Genomic DNA, 16,943 nt, shown 5'->3' on the forward strand with positions numbered 1-16,943 from the left:
CATTATTATTATTATTAAAAACTGTCAGTGTTTGTGGTCAAAAATATAGATGTAAGAACTATTAAAATAGTTTTTATTAGTACAAATATCCTTGAAGAGGTTAATATAAAACATTACCAGGGTTATTAATCTTGAGTGATATTTTACTCAAAAGAAGAGTGCCGAGATACGAAATCAATTCTTTTTTTTAGCTATTAAAGTATAATATATGTTAGATAAGCCACAGAGAAGATGAGCACAGATGTGAACAGTCTTGTTTTGTTTTACCTAGACTTGAAAGTGAGATGGGCAAAGTGAAGCTTTGATCTGACAGTGTTACTGCAAAGCTGCTCCTGAGCTAATACAGTGGAGAAAAAGCAGTGTAGGTTAGCTTATGTTTGGTGATAGGTTAATATGATTATATACAGGGAGCTGACATAGCAAAGAGTGAACACTTCTACCTTAAACTGGTCCATGGTGTCATGGAATTCCATCATTATTTCTGTTATGAGGTGTCTAAATACTGCAAATTATGATGTCTAATACACATAAATAGGAATATATATGCTATATATATATTTTTATAGCTTTTGCCACTTCTTCAATGTGAGATAATCCTGGCTGGAAAAAAATGAACCAGTGGTATTTGTAGCAGGTGAAGAGGAAGAGAATCCATGCTGTTTAGCTTTAGGCCTCTAGTTTGCTTGTCTGACAGAGGAATTTAAAATATGTGGAGACTCTAGGATGCATTCCAGGGCACCAAGGGAAAAGGTTCATAGTATAAGTATTTTCCATAAGATTTTTCCCTATTCTTCGAGTCCTTGTGAAGCTTTGGTGCAGTGATTGGTGCTGGATTCTTCATAGTACTCTCAGGTCATCGGCAGCAAGCTCAGGGTTTGTCAGAATTTCTCAGCCATATCTTTAAGTAAATATAGAAATGTAATGCTTTAGAAGTGTGTTTCAGGAAATAAGTAGGTGTAATACTCATATTAATGTGTTCTCAAAGAATTTTGTTGCTTTACCTCTGAGTCCAGGGAATGGGATTACTCTGTTCATTCACAGAGTAGTGCAGTAATACACAAAGGTCATTGGGAGCTCTCCAGCCGCCATTCAACATGTAAGAGGCTATCAGAATATATCACTGGATTTACTGCAAACGTATACAGAACAAGATGCTCTTAAATACCATGTGGAAGATGATCTCTTCCTTCTTTTTTTGTTTGTTCTGTTGTTGGGTTTTTTTCATTCATTTGATTTACATTTTACAAGAGATTGTAGATTTGATGCAGTGCCAGAGAAGCAGTAGCAATTTTTGTGCTTGGTTTATTGAACTTGGTTGATTTTCCATAGTCATGTGTTTGTATTTCAAATACTATTGAGTGCCTACACTTACATTCTGACCCACTAGTTTTTGTAGCACATTGACTCTACAATTCATTATTTGCCTCTTGCACATATGGAAACAAATTCACAGTGTAATCAGAAAAAACATTGAAAGCTTATTCTAAATGTACCTCAATATTTTGAGCTAACCATATTCTAAATGATGTTTTTTGGACTCTATTGTGTATTTCATCTTGATATAGTTTTGATATGACTTTTCCTTTTTTCTAACATGTCAGTTTTCTTTCTATGGTGCATTAGATACCACCATACCAGAGGTCTGTAAAATTTTACTGAGGAATAGGATTTTATTAGTGTGTTTAAATTTGCTATATAGGTGTCCAGAGGTCTACTGAGACATTTTCTTCTCTAAACAGAAAAAGCCTGAAACCTCACTAATAATTTCTACATCAAGAAAGGACTACTTAAACTACTTCCTTACACTTAACTAGTGTGTTTGTGTCTTTTTTCTTTGCTTTTATTTTTTGTAAATGATCTCTGTTTTTAAGTCAGACAGAGAGAAATTAATTTCAAAAAATAGAGGTAAAAATATCTGAGCTTTTGATTTAGTCAACAAAGGGAAATAGGCTTTGAAGGACACAATTTTTATCATAATGTTTAAGAGAGGATAGATGAGAAAATAGGTCTAGGAGATACTTTCTTTTATTTAGACTGGAAAATAAATTTTTCTTTTGAGTTCATTGTAGTTTTGATAAATTTCTTAAAATTTCTATAAATATTAGTTGAAATGCATTTCAAGGCAAAAATTTAAAATATATTTATCAAGAAACCATTTTGTTAACAATTCAGTTAATCTAAGAAGATTTCATATACCTTTTTTGTTAGCCTCTGACTTCAGGTTGATTTTATTTGGATAAGCTATTTGTCCTCCACTACTGTGCTCTTGTTGGTTCTGTGAAATTCAGTTCAGAAAGTGAAGGCCAGTGCAGAATAGTTATAAAGATCATTACACTGGGATGCCATATGTTGTCATATGACATTGAGCTGCTGTGCATCTGTACAATCCTTTTCCCTTCAAACCTGACCCGAATCTGTTCTGGGGAGTTCATGACAATATTATAGTCCAATGTCTGGCATATTTTTTAGAAACCACAGCCAAACATGCTGCTATTCAGCTTCTATCCAAGCCAAGAACCACAGCCAGATTTTCACGTCTCATTCAACATTTGCCTTCAGTAGCATGATTCCTGTTACTGGAAATAGCTACACTATGTACTTCAGCAGACCATGATATCTCTGTCTGGTTTTGTGTGAGGGAAATTATTGGACACACTTATAAGCATTAGATATGGTTGACAGAAACTTCATATTTTTGTAATATCAACGGGGTTTATCTTTCATTGCCATAGATTATCACTTTGTTGACCTTCTATCCTGTCATTAAATTCTATAAGCTCATATATCATTTTATATTGAGTATTTTTCTAGGCTGCTCTTTCTTTTTTGTTGGCTATTTTTTGCACTGAATGAGTACAGACCACTGTATAAATAGCACTACTGATTAGATAGCATTCCAGTAACAATTGTTGTCCCAGATTAAAATCCAAATGTTCTGAGTGGTAGCATAAGTTTCTATTTATAGAAAACAGATGAAAATCTATAAGAGTGAAGAGTAAACCATTTTACTCTGTAAAATAAAAGTTGTACTTGATATGCTAAGTCCTTACTTTTTCTGGTATGTGAAGAATGTCCTCATGATTTGTCAAATACATATGGGTTGATTTGGAAAAAGGCCATCTGCCCTGTGGTATAGTACAAATAGAGACAGCTATTGCACTCAACAATACACGGGACTAAGAGAATTTGATCCCCCTGAGATTTACTTGGAAATATGATTGTTAAAAAATTGGATTGCTTTGCTGATATTTATCACTGAAGAGAAAATATGGTGAAAGGATGCTGAGAAGTGAGACCAACAAAAGATAACTATTGAATGGAAAAATGGAAAATAAAGAAAATGTTTTTGTTTAGCTAGGTTCTCTTTCTTTGTGCTGCATCTTGTAAAGATGTTTAATGTACTTGTTTATGGAGTGGTTCAGACCCACCATGTGTAACCATGAGGGCCATACCTTGAGAGGGTGACACTGGCTCTCACACTGCCACTCTGTTGCACTCAATCATTTCTTGAAGCCTGTGGTACAATGCCTACTTTCTTCTGTAACTCCTGGGATGTGCTTATGCTGTTTCTCTCACTTCGTTTCTTTTTGTGAAGTGTATCAGAGGATCATGGCCATATTCTCCCTTTAAAGTGTGCAAAACTGTAACTTGGCTCACATTTGAAGACTCTGGTTGCTCTAAAAAGGGCTAAAAAGACTAATGGACTAAAAAGATCTGTCAAGTGTGTGTATTGGGATGGTGTCTGAAGCCCATTGCTCTTCCTGTACCACCCCGTCTCTTCAGAGACCAGTTGAGACACAGCTCATTAAAAATAATATTTCCATTTTTCTTGGGGTTACTTCTGCAGAAGAGGGAAAAACACTTGGATCCTTTGTCTTGGATCCTAAAGCTGTGAGTAAGACAGCTTTAACTTTTAAATTTACCCCTGTGTATGGTAGTGGATGTGTGGTAGTCTCCAGCCACAAGCTCAGTGTAGGTAGTGGAGATGATCCAGTCAGGGCCAGATCCTTCTCTCATCTCCCTCCCAGACCTTTTTCCTGGGTGAGTCATCTTGGTCCTCACTGTCTGAGTGAAGCCATCTTTGTCATGAATGAATGGTTAGGCTGCTTGGAGAATTACCATCAGAAGTACTGGCCAAAAGCAGGTTTTAATAGTAATTTGTCAAAATGCAACTTTAACAGAGTTTGATGGCTAAGTTTACATATTTATTACATTGATAAAGCATATATAGGAATATCAGAATCAGTTTAGAATAGTTACACAGAGACCAGGGTGGCAAAAAAGTAAAGATAAAAAGGGTACAAAAGGTAAGGGTTCAAAAGGGTTTAGCAGAATTTAATAATTGACTAATTTATTATTCTTATAATGATGCAATAGTATTTACTACATTTTTGATACTGACTCAATTATAATTTTGTAACAACATTTATATCATCATCAATTCATATGGATACACCCATGACAAAGAGATGAATTTATCTCTCTATATGTCCATGTACATCAAAATTTCCCACAGGTTCATCAAAATACATCAAATCTCTTAGGTTTTCTCACCAGGTGTGGGTTACACCTTGAGGACTGTGTGTATCAACCTTGGCTTCATCATCAACCAAAGTCTGTTGAAAACTTGGCAGTTCATGAGTTCTAAGAGACTTCCTACTTAGAGAGAGGTGCTTGTACAGCCTGCTGTGGTACAGGAGAGACCCAAAGGGGCTTAGCTTAGGATCACCCTTTAGAAGGTTGCAGTGTCATTTGCTTTACACATCTGCAAAATTTTCATTCTGGAAATATCCCATCTTCTTAGCTCCTGGAGTTTCCAAAAGGTTTGGCAATCATTTCAAAAACCTTTGCAATAATGATACTGTTCCACTTGGGCTACAGTGCAGTTGGGAATGTTCCGAGGCTGTCAGGGGAGACTGATTGTCCTTTCACCACCTTGACCAGGAGGCTGATGTTTCTATTACAGCCATTGTTGTTCCCTCTGAATCAAACAAGAGTGCCTGGTATGGTCAGGGATGCTTCATCCCCCAGTTGGTAAAGGGGCCTTTCAGCACTCTGGTTCAGTCAAAGCTTGTCAGGAGTTCCTGAGGTCATAGAGCAGACTCAAGAAGGAGGGTGCAAAAACACATTCTTGAAAAAAAGAGTGTGTGGGACATTTTTAAATATCACAATGCCATTCTTTCTGCATTGGTGGGGAACTGGCATGAGAGTGTGCAGGTGTCACCCCTGGTGGCATAATAGCCAGGGACTATGCTAGGAGAGGAGTGTGTCTTAGAAATGCCATCTGGGCATTGTTTGGAAAACTGTAGTTGAGAATCATACACATGCCAAAGGCTGTTCCAAAAATTTAATCCCATGAGCAATGACCTATTAGCATCTTGAGCACATGCCCATGTTGTGTTCAATTTACTAGTACTGATCTAGCTTCTGCTTGACTAATGTTAGTCTTATCATTTTTTCTGAGGTTAGTTTTCTGTAATGTTAGTCAAGGTTTACCTGGGAGAAAATTTCTACTCTTTTTCTGATTTCTTGACACAATGCTTTTAAAAATAGTATAGGAAAATGCTACAAGGAATAACTGGATTGCTCAAAGGGCTTGCTGTAGCAGGTTACACTGGGTTCTTTACTGATGCCCTTAACACAGAGGATAGCAATGGGATGGACAGACACAGAATTATTCCTTTTTTAGTATTTCAGATGATAAGGAAAAACAAGTATGGATGGAAATAGAAGAATGGGAAAACAATGGTGGTCCTTATCTGCTCCACATAAACAGAACTCTGAGACTGTCAGGGTACAGTACCAAGACTTCTGCTTAAAAGGGAACAAATGAAGATGCTTTCATTGCAGATATATTCCTATCACACAGTCTGTCAGACAGACTGAGAACAAGATAACTTCCAAGAACCCTTCCTTTTAAATTATGGTTTTCTGTTGTGTTTTGTTTGTAAAAAGGAAATCATGATGTGATTTCTGCCTCTTCCTTTGCTGTTTTTGATTGTCTGGATTGATATCATCTCTATTTCTTCAGGAAGCTTGTAGAAATAAGTAATCATGGAGTCCTTTACTCCATTCCCAAGGTCTTTCAGTTGGTCAGCTTCAAGTCCTCAATGGTTGCATAAGTTTTGCATGTCCATCTGTTAGATCTTAGAGAAAAATCAATTAAAGCAATTCCAAAACATTTTACATTTTCATTTTAGAAACTGGGTTCATGGTCCTTCAAGATTTGGGGGAATAAGACATGAATGAAAACATACCAAAGGGAGATCAAAGCATACCAAAGGGTGAGTAAGTGGAGTGCCTGGAAGGCATTGTCTCAGAAAAAAGGTACATTGCTGTGACCACAAACAGCTGAGCTGCCTAAAAGTATGCTAAGCTCTGTGAACTATTTATTTTCCTATTAAATGAATTTATGACAGGTCAAAACAAGACAAATTACTTCCGACTGACAGAAGCACAGCACTGCAGCTATTCCTGTGACAATGTTGGTGTGGCTACAAGCACATCTCACTATTTCAGATCATGTGTTTCAATAAGTTATATTTTAGAAAGTCTAAGCTAGGTCTGTATTTTCACTCTGATCATCTTCTGGCTTTAAGAGATTCTGATTTCTCTCTGCTGAATATTTGGAGAGATCATTAAAAAATGTGTGCTGTATGGATGTAGCAGTGAATTTTTAATATGACCTTGTTAATATCAAACCTGAGAGAGAAGAGTGCCATCAAGTCCAAAATGCTTCCAGCCACAAAATGTGGAAGGCAGACGCAGGCCTTGGGAGTATGTAGCTACCACCTGTCTCTATAAACAGGCTGCTGGCAAGGTCACCTTTGTCATGAAATGGACTGTTCAGCCATCCTGGTGACAGAGTTAGGTAATATTATTATGTATGAATAGGTTACATTTTTGGCAAAGAAGAGAGTTATTCAGAATTTGAAATGGGTCTCAATTTTGGCTACAAAAATAATCAAGTATTGGCAATTGGTTTATTCTGTAGTCAACAAGTGTGTCAAATTAATGGAAAAGTTGTTATTGATCTATTACTTTTTTAAAAAATATGGTGCATTTAAATTTGACAATCTGTTATTCTGCAGGGACTAATTTTATTTTGGTTTGGCTTTAGGCTATCAGAAATTTGATACTGTGCCATACTGAATTGAAAATATTCAAAAGTTTATGAGTGGCTTGGTTGAATTTAGAAATAGTAAGATAAAAGATGGATAGCAGATTATAGTTCTTTATCCATTCAGTTATTGAATGTCTTTCTAGTATATGCCAAATGAATTCACAGAATCACTACGGTGGATCACTTTAAGATCATCAAGTCCAACCCATGTCCAAACACCTCAAACCAAGGCACTGGGTGCCACATCCAATCCTTTTTAAACACATCCAAGGATGGTGACTCCACCACATCCCCAAGCAGATGATTCCAGTGCTTTTCCACCCTTTCTGTAAACAACTTGCATGTTACTGGCTTGATACAAAACTTAATTTAAGTTCTTCTGGAATATTTAGTTCAGGCTAGAGACTGTGAACTCAGGGCCTGAGCATCAGCAGGAGGACAGAGGTGTTCAGTAAAGCCTGCTGAAAACAACTAGATCAGCCTCAGGCTTCAGAAATGAGAACTAGATTGTGTGGGTGACAGTGCTGCCACTCCACAAATGTGTGTGAACTCTCAAATATTCTTGGTCTATGTTGTGCTTTGCATTAAATTTGTTCTACAGAAAAATTTGAGGTAGTGACTGTATGTTGCTAGGATTTGACCTACTGAAGGAAATGTCTTTTGACATTACTTATGGAAAAATGCAATGGATACAAACAGGAGTCACAGAGAGAACACCATTATGGGAGGAATATAAAATATAAAGCACTCTCTGAATGTATGGAAAGCTAAGGTTTAATTTTGTTATCTCTGTCTTCTATGAGTGATCTGGAAATTAAGCTGATATTTTATGGTCATGGTCTCACTTCTTCTCTGCCTTTACACAGGATTTTCTCCTTAACCAAAATGACATGAGCAGTCCTGTGAAAACCCACAGGATTTCCAAAACACTCTCACAAAGAGGATGTTCTGTCAGCTTGCATACACAGCTGGTGCCCTCATTCACTCATTATGTGCTTTTTATTGTTAAAACCAGTAACAAGCTATCAGAATTTGTGTCAAGTACCATACCATCAGAGACTTTTGTCTAGTAGTAGGGTTGATGAACCATAGTCCTGTAAATTACATCTGATATCAGGCATTTTCATTGCCACTGATTTCAGCTTTACAGGCAGGGTGCTACGATGTGCTGTCACTGGTCTCATGTGGTTGAAACCCTTATGTCCATAAGCACTATGCTTCAGATTTACCCTGTTTTCCTCAAGTCCATGTGAGGCCCTGATCTGTTGCATGCCACAGTACATATTCTGAAGCAAAGTTTGCTGAACCATTTTAAGTTCTCAGCATTAAGAGCATACAGCTGTATGCAGTCCTACAGCTGTTCTATCCCATCAAAGCAGAGGCATTCCTGTGTACCACACTCTCTGTGATGTTTCATGACAAAATGATTTCAAAAATACTTAGAGATCATTTTCTTTTTCTGCTATTGATATATGTATGCCAGCAAAAGATCAGAGAGAGGATGGAGAACTATTCGTTATATAGTGGTAAAAGATTTTTCAATAATTCTTAAATTTTTTTCAAAAGCCTCCTAGTAATTTCCTTATTCTGACCCTGTGACTGACCTCACAAAGGACTATAAAAGATGGTCTGGCTGACCTATACATATTATACTGTTATACTTATAAATGGTATCACATAAAAGAGCAAATAATTACTGAACATTGGTATCTGACACTATTTGTGTACTTCTAATAGAGCATTCCCTGCACAATGGTGTGTCCATTTTTGTGGAGGGGCTCATTCCTTCGTGTCAGTAGCATGAAACAATGTGCAAACTCTGAAACTCAGAATATGTGCCATATGCTGTGGGATGTGGCATGCAGGCATATGGGGATGTTTAAGTAGAGTACTGCTGGAGGATTACTGAGAGAGAAAGAGCTCACACTTGGTCTTTCCTCTTCTGTGCCGACTACTGGGAACTGTTTTTAACATATGCAGGCTCAGCTGTGTGTGGCTTTGTCCAGAGGGAAAGCTTGTTGAGACAGGCCAGGGCAACACAGGAAAGCAGGCTGCTAAAGAACTCTAGATGTGAGAGGCCCCAACTTTCTCCCTAACCTTTCCTTTTATGTAATGTTTTGGATGTATTACAAGCAACCAGTTTTCTTCTATAGTGAAATGTAATGATATGTCTACATAAAGCCTCATATTTTAGCTGCAAACATGATATTATGTCTGCTCAGCTGGCGTGATCCAGCATCATAACATGCCATGCAGAAGTGGTTGAGTTAACCCTTTCTCTGTGTGTCACAGAACTAAGTGGAGTGATGCACTGACTGTGATGATTATTTGTGTATATTTGACCAAAACTGCACTGGGCCACAAAGCTCTTCAAAATGCCCAAGGAAAAAGGAAGTGTCTTTCCCGCCCGTTCTGTGCTTACCTCACATAAGTTGCTCCAGTGTTTCTTTGCAAGGTCTGGTTTCTTCCCTCGTGGATCCCTCCTCAGCTGCTGTGTCCATCCATCCTGTCAGGGGCTGTTTATACTTAGCAAGTATAAGTCCCACACTGATAGATTAAACACTGACCTTTTGATGTGTGACTAGGCCAAAGAATCCTAACTGCAAAATGCATTGTGACATTTTAAAAAGTAAATGTCAAACATGGAACTAATGGAACATACACAGTGCAGAAGACAAAAGATTTAAGGCTATATATTAATTTATCAAGAATAGGGAATAAGTGGCACTTGAGTGGTACCTATGAGGTACCTAGGCTATTTGAAGTCCTACAAAGTAGAAGAACTGCAAAATGAATCTAGCACTAGCAGACTAGTAATGAATATAGTATTATCCAATGATAATACTAAAGCTTTTGTATTAGAAGCCAAAGTTAAAGTTCTCATACTGTGTACTTGTCACAGAAATTTTGCAAATATTTCCAACTGCATTAAAACACAATGATTTAGGAGAACAAGAGTACAACAATGCCCAATCGTGCTATAGTTTACAAATAGCATTTTATAATTTAAACCAGAGCACTGTGATTATCCCTTAAGGAACATATGGTGTATTAAGCAAAACCAATTTAAAAACTCTCAGCTAGATTTACAGAATCTCTTTCTTTGTTCTTATCATATAGTCATTAGTATTTCTATTTTCTGGGCTTAATTTTAAGGCACTATATATTCTTGAAATAAAATTCAGCAACATCCTGATATTTGTGCAATAATTTGAGAGGCAAACACTTTGCCACTGTAGCTTCATATTTATACAATAGATGGGGAAAAGTTAGCAATTAAATTAGCTATCAGTACCATAAAGAAACATTATGTGTGGAGTTCTCTGAGTTTGTTGTGTTTTAAAAACGCAACAAAAAAGCATAATATTTTGTACTTTTTGAATCAGCATGCACATAATTCTGTTCAAAACCATAGCCTTTTTCTTTTTCTGTCTACTGAATTCTACCTCTCAGCCAGTTGGACTCAGCAATTTAAGATACTCTATGGTTTCTCAACCTTTTAACATATTTAGATAATTTGAAAATTTCCACAGTGTCCATTTATTCCATCTAAGTGAAATGTGGTGGTGTCTCACAATTCTGAATTATAATATTTAATATTAAATTTCTCTCCTTTTGTTTTCTACAAGCTTCTAGTCCAAATCATACCACTAGTTATGAAATGTAATTTCTTTGAGGCTTTTGTAAATACAGGAAAAATTCCTTACTATTTTTGTATTTACTCACAAGTTTGGTTGATGACTTTCTGCCAAGTCCCATGGTTTTACTACCATTTAACAATAAAACTGCTTTTATCCAAGTATTTTGAAATCATATTATATTAAGGAAAATCAACCATATGCAGTAAGTTTCTACTGACCTACTTTTTGAGGGCCAATCTAAGAATAAATTAAAAATTTAAATAGTAGTATTACTTACTTGCCTTTACTAGTGAAAAAAAATTATTTACTTACATATCTTTGAACATCAAGATGCAAATATAACTTCAGGAGGTTAAAAGTGACATGATTTCTCATCATTTGGAGATTGAGCTTGTAGCTGTCAACAAGCTTTTAAAGCTCCACATTTAATTTTTTTCTACTAGTTCAACTTTGTATTGATTAAAATTATGAAGATGGTTTTATATGAGGAAATCACCAATAACCGTGAACTTAAAAGAAACAAGTGAAAGCAAGATTTAATTTTCAACCAATTGACGAGGATTTGGCAATGTCTTATGCAAGTTGTGACACAGAGCTTTCAATTGTAGGTTTGGGATTCTGTCACAATTGGAGATGATACCTATATGTTGATTCAGATAAATAAAATTCAGATAATTAATTAATTAAACAAATATAAGGATTGAAAGAGCTTGATCTACAATGATGTCCAGTGAAGTGCATGGTAGGAAGACGAAAAACCCCTCTAGAAAATGTGAAAATATTTCATGAGACCCGCTGTGTAAATGGCTACAAGTTCAGACACATTTCCTGTGAGAATTGTAGTAAAGCTTGGATTTGTAGCTTTTCTAACCTCCATGCAGTTTTTCTTTAGATAGTGTTTGGAGGTTAGAATTGCATTGTTGCTATTTTTCCAAAGTCGAAATGTGCAGTTTTAAAAGCCTCTTATTCTTTTATTTATTATATAGGCTCTTTCAATTTCATGCAAGGATAATCTTCTCTTTTAAAACTCTGGAACTGAAAGGTACTCAGCTCTTTCTCACCTGGGAAATGTCCTTGCTGACTAAATGGATACTGGGTTGTATGACTCATGAGAGTCTGTCTTACTAAAGAAAGAATTTTTTTCATAAAGGCATTGTGCTCTTTAAAAAAAAAAAAAGTCTTTCTTGTGGTTTGGAAGCTAAGATTTTTTGTGCACCTAAGATGACCAGCAGTAAAGTGGGTGGATAATAAGCATAAACATGTTAGCTAACAATTTCTTCATCACTTCCATTCTTTTCCCCCCATTCCCCTGCTTTTTTGAGCCCCAACCAGCATGAAATGTGCCACTCTGAATCTTGTATAGCTTCTGATAGAGCCATTGATATCAGGTGCCTTTTAGACTGTTGGCAATATGCTCTTAGATGGAAACCTGCGCAGGAAAGGTTAGGAGTTTGATTGAAGGTTTATGGGTAAAAAAATGACCTGGAGACTGTGAAAACACACTGAGATGTATCAACATAGAATTAATGTTAGTAAACTTGAGTCATGTTCACACATAGATACCACAGGCAAAAAAAACTTCAAATCAATTTAAAGAAGCACAGGAAGTACTTGTCTGTTCTGTTTACATTCAACATTGAAAGTGATCTTACTCATTACCCATTATAAAACTCCATTTAAGACTCATTTTCTCGAAGATGTTTTCTCTTCACAAGTAAGTCTAGGTAGAACATGGACAAATTTTTATTACATTCATTTTCTTTTAATTGGACTCTATGTGTTTTTCGAATTAACATATTAAATCTGAAGGAAATGAGGTTCCTTGGGCAGTATCAGAAGTTAGAGGCTTGTTTCTCTGGGCTAATTGTTAAAAAAACCCTTTCAAAGTTCAGTAGCATTAAAGAAAAATTACTATCAGACTACATATAACACACATAAAATACAGCAATATTGATTTCTCAGGCTTTAATTCTAGGTGGGCCAGCAAAGCAATTTGTTTTTATGTGGTTTTTTCAGAAGAAAATGCTTTATCAATGAAGTTTTGCTGAGATTGTAAGAATAAATCTATTTTATGAGGAATCTAAAGTAATAGGATTAGAATTTGGGCCACATAATCCTATATGGCTTTTTTTCTTTAAAAGCCTGTTTGTTTTAACTAGTTCTAATTGAATGACTTCAGGGTGCTCAAAAGCCTCCATGAGGCCAATGTGTTAAGTGGGATGCATTTCCCGAGTAACAAATTTAATGATCTGCTTTGAAAGAGAGGCTAAGAGATAATCAATAGTCCCTTAAGGATATGTTCAAGCTTAATGGATTTAACCAAGCAGATTATCCTAGTATTTATAGTTGCTCTTCACCAGATGGTTAAAAAAAGTATGTTTTTAAAGGAAGAAAACAAAGAATTCACCTAATCTTATTTATGAAGTTACTAATGATAGCAGTTTTAGTCCTCTCAAATTAATGCATCTTTTAACATTTTTGTTGTGAATTTCACCATGTGATTTTAAATAATTGAGGGAGTAACTTAATCTTTTTGGGAATGGAGCAGTATGCCCTGACCCTGACCTCACATGTGTTGAGGCTGGTGTCATCAGGGAAAAAAACCTTGTCAGTTGTTCCTCTTGATAATAGTGGTAGGCACTGCTTAATGATTCCATGTGTTTTTTCCACTGTGCTCTCTCAAAAATCATGTGTTATTTTCTAGGGGGTTTCATTCATTTTTTCTCTGAAAGGCACTTTGCTGGCAGACATTGAACTCTGAAGAATGTCTGAGCACAATTGCTTCTACAAAAATCCTCAGACACATTCAGCAGTTCTGGTTTGTTTTTTTTCCAAATTAAATTTTTTGCCTTGACTGCTGTCCATCCGCTGAAGTAAGCAATGTCTTTGAATGTGCTGAGTGAAAATTGGTTTCTATGAACATACCAGCAAGAAGACACCAAGAATACAATTTATTTGGTATGATACAATTATTGCTGAAAATTAAGTACAGAATATATGGTAATATTCTAGAGAGAGGACAAGGAAGCACCATAATTCAGCAACAGTCATTTGTGTCCAAGTGATTACACTGCAACTCTACCCTGTGACAATCCATAGGTAAAATACCTGTCAAGATATTTCTGCAAAGGCATTTCCAACCCCCACAACCCTCATGTCATGCTACATTGTCTTCAGGAACAATGTGCTTTTTCTATAACAAGCTCAGTACTAATTAATTTTCATTCACTGGGTTGCCCCATCAATGTCAGAATGCCAGATGGGACTGCTGGCTTGTGAGCCATAGAGAAATCCTCTAGGATGGTTTCACTAGGACAGAGAAATATGTCAGCAGACATGACTGGACTTACTATTTCCTGTCCTGTGTCTTCCCCATACTCTCTGCTCCCTTTATATAGTCTTGGGTTGGAGAACCAACATTGTCGCATCTGATGCTGGGGAAGAAAAAGAAAAAAAACCTACACTAATGTTTCTAAAAAAAGTATTTACCATGGGCTCACCAGTGAATTGGACAGGTTTCATTTCCTAGTAAGTATTTTCAACCACAATCCCCAGAGGGGAGAAGATTCTGGAAAGTTGGGAGGAGTGGGGGGGTGATTGACTGGGCCCAGGGAGGAGAGAAAGCCTACAAATAAGGGAATAAAGGGGAGGAGGAACTATATAACTTAGGTGACTGACACTAACCAAGGGCAGGGGTAACCATAGTAACATAACTGTCAGTAGGGCTAAGGCGGGAAAACTGGGGAGGGCAGAACCATTTACATTGAATAGGGGGAAACAATACATAAAATGGGGGAGCAATACAAGAAACTTAAAAACACACTACAACATGTGAGTGAGCTTGGAATGCTCAAGTACCTCCCCTGGGGGGAGTTTTAGACTGATGCAGCACTGTGGATTATGCACAGTCCTCAGGTGGAAGGCCCCAGAAGTGAATCTGGGGGTGTTTTGGGGCATGAGACATGACAGCTGTTTCTCACACCTGTGTAATTGTGCCAGTTGTACTTTATCAGAAGGGATGAACACTGCCAAGATTACATGTGAATATTGCAATATCTCCCCTGGTGAGGTAAGAGGGATAGTTTAACACCTGGGCCTTATCGGGAAGGAGGACATTGGTATATTAAAAAAGCATTATCCCACCTGGAAGGATCTGCTTCTCATCAGCCTTTTCACTTATCTGGCTCACAACCCAGATTGTTGCTAAACAAAGGTTGGTTTGTTGTGGTCATCCTCTGGTGGGTGCTCCCCTCCTCTTGCCCCTGGGCTGTTCCTCTGCAGGTCAGAGATGTGACACACCACACACAATGGCATGAGGAGCTGTATCAGCTACTCTGCATTTCCAGAGAACATTCCTGAAATCTGGTCCCTACAGGCCATCTCTAAACTTACAGCATGTTTCTTCATATTCCTTGAGCTTCCTTTAGAAGCACTAATTCAGTCACTGCGCGGCAATGGCTGTGGGCCTAGGTTTAAAGTGCAATCATTAAAACTACTGGATTTTTTACAGTAACAGGAATGACCAGTTTTGACAGTCCAAGAAGAATGGTATAGGAATCATGTAGAGACCACTTTTCTCTGAGATGTCTGTTGGTTACAGCAGAGCCATCCTTGATCCATGTGCATACTCTGCTTGCAAAACATTTCTCTGCAGACAGAAAACTTAGGTTGTAGTTGACGTACCAGCACAACATCTTGCACTCTTGATTCTCAGCTGTAAAGTTTTGGCACTAAACAGTGGATGCTATTTTACTGGGGGAAGAAATAGATGCAGGCTTGATATGTCTTTATAAATCCTGAAAGCAGAAATGTTATTGGGTATTCTGAAAATACCCAAGATGGCCTGTCTTATTTCGGCATGGGAAGTTAAGGCTTAGTAGATTGTGCACCAGGCAAATGAGCTAAACACTTCAGTAGTTGTGGATTTCATGGCTCCAATTTTCCTGTTTCTGCTTGCCATATTGTTTCATTCTAAGGTTGATCCTCAGTGAAAAGATTTTCCTTTTAGAAATATTTTTCTGTTCTGTACAAAGCCTGTTAATTTCAGGAAACTATTTCAAGAGACTATTTTAGAGCTGACCATAAATTCAAAAACAAAAGTCTAGGCTGGAGTAAACACTTTAGTCCAAACCCCTGCTCAGATCTGGACTATGATGAAACTATGGAAGGTTCCGCAGATGACAACTTTCACCAACTGAAATCAGTCTGTCTGATACATCAGTTTTGGGACAGGGCTCTATGTTGTTCTGATTTGTTCTTTCATTTTGGAGTTTAAACACATTGGAGACAAAGTGAACCCAGCCATTGGGAAATGTGATTTTAAAATTGCAACATGGTCAAATAGATTTTAGGCTACTTAAAATGTTTGAAACTGTTACATTTAACAAATATGACCCATTTTTTTCAAAATATCTTGTATTTATTTTAATAAACAGTTATTAATCTTGTTAAAAATTGTAAGTGCCTCTTGTTAAAAAATGTTCACTCAAGTTATCTTGCAAATGTCATCCTGGATAATTTTATTTGATGGAGATCATAATCTATATTTCTTACCCGCAGAATTACTGTGTGTCTTTTGAAGTAGTCTCCTTATTTTATATTCTAGGAATACTTCATGCAGTTTGCTGTAGATAAGAGTCATTATAGAAAGATTTATGTGAGTGCAACTCCCTCAAAAATTAGATAAGCTGCATTCCATCTCTTTTACTTGACAAAATCTGGATGCCTGGTTTTCAGCAAGACAAAGACCCACCATTTTTCCTGTCTGATTTCTGAGGTACAGAGCTGATGAAGTCCCAGAATCCTGAAGCTGCAAATGACACAGTAAATGAAGTTTTCAGGTAATATTAAACTCTCTGCATGACAGTGTCTCATTCATAGTCCTACCTTTTCAGACTTTTTTGAGCAGGGAGCACATATTGCCAACAACGTGTGCAATGTAATGGGGGGTTTAAGTGTAGAGATCTTGGTTCTGCAATGATTTCTCTACAGGTAGATGACCACAGAGAGTGCCAGTGACAGATCTAAGGCTGTCTATGCAGGGAATCCATCTTTGTGAGCTTGTTGCAGGAATGTGGCCATGTGATGATGTAAAATCATTCGTAGAACTCCCACTGATGTTCATGTCAGATTTAGGGCAATGAGCCGTATTGTCCCCAAATGCAAAACTCTGAAGTTAA

Source organism: Ammospiza caudacuta, chromosome 1, assembly GCF_027887145.1.
Source record: "Ammospiza caudacuta isolate bAmmCau1 chromosome 1, bAmmCau1.pri, whole genome shotgun sequence".
NCBI classification, from domain to species: domain Eukaryota; kingdom Metazoa; phylum Chordata; class Aves; order Passeriformes; family Passerellidae; genus Ammospiza; species Ammospiza caudacuta.